This window comes from Phytophthora infestans, genomic scaffold (genome assembly GCF_000142945.1).
Source record: "Phytophthora infestans T30-4 supercont1.44 genomic scaffold, whole genome shotgun sequence".
In the NCBI taxonomy this organism is placed as follows: Eukaryota; Oomycota; class Peronosporomycetes; order Peronosporales; family Peronosporaceae; genus Phytophthora; species Phytophthora infestans.
Window position 1 is genome coordinate 355,443 of NW_003303715.1, and position 988 is coordinate 356,430.

Here is a 988-nt window from a genome sequence, read left to right on the forward strand (position 1 = left end):
GGAAGCTGCAGTACGGTTACGCGTTCCGTACGATTAGCGGCCGAAACATTGTGTGGCGCTGTGTAGCCTGCGAGACCGGCCCAAAGCAGTTGGGTTCTGGGAGGAAAAGGCCCCACCACCTGATTCGGCCGAAGTGTGCCGTTCTGGGAGGAAAAGGGCCCACCACCTGATTCGGCCGAAGTGTGCCGCTAGGAAAGCCTGTCAAACGCCAAGAAGCCGATGGGTCCTGACTGGTACCCCAAGAAGAAAAAGAGGCGCAGCCGCCCTCACAAGCTGACCGCCCGAAACGCCAAGTACATCGAGCAAAAGAAGCAGCAGAAGAGCAACTAATGACACATATACCCTTTTGTGCCCCCATTTTCCTACTTGTTTTTGTTTTTGGTATACTGGCTGACGGTGCGAGGCTTGGGGCCGCACACACGGTAAGCTGACTATGGTGTTGACGCACCTACAGAGCGTAGCGCGCTTCATAAAATAATTAGCACATGGAATCAACTGTGCACCGCCGCAAGTTGGTGGTTCCTATCCGCATACGCGTCACCGTAGATGGCACGTACACTCGCTCACGTGGGCACACGCACAACCATGCTGTCTGTACCATCAGCTCTTATAGCGTATATTTCACTAATTGGCGCTCACAAATTTAAACTACAGTATTGAGTGGGAACTACGTGCGACGAATAAGCTGCTGTTGACATAGATACTACCACTGCGTGACAGTGCAGACCGTACAGATGGACGTGGCAAGTCGATGTGTCTGAACGCAATATTGTACTTTAGTGTCCTGTTCATAATGGCCGAGATGAGAGCTCGGTTGAGTCGCGGATGACTATAAGGTGTACCCGCCTCGTGCGTATAAATCGCGTTGGCTACTGCTAAGAGGCGCGCGTTCAGTATACCTGTGTCGCCGCGAAATGGTTTGTGCCCAGTTGGTGACGCGCTTGATTATTCAGACTGATACATCAATTGCGTAAGCACAGAAAGCTAG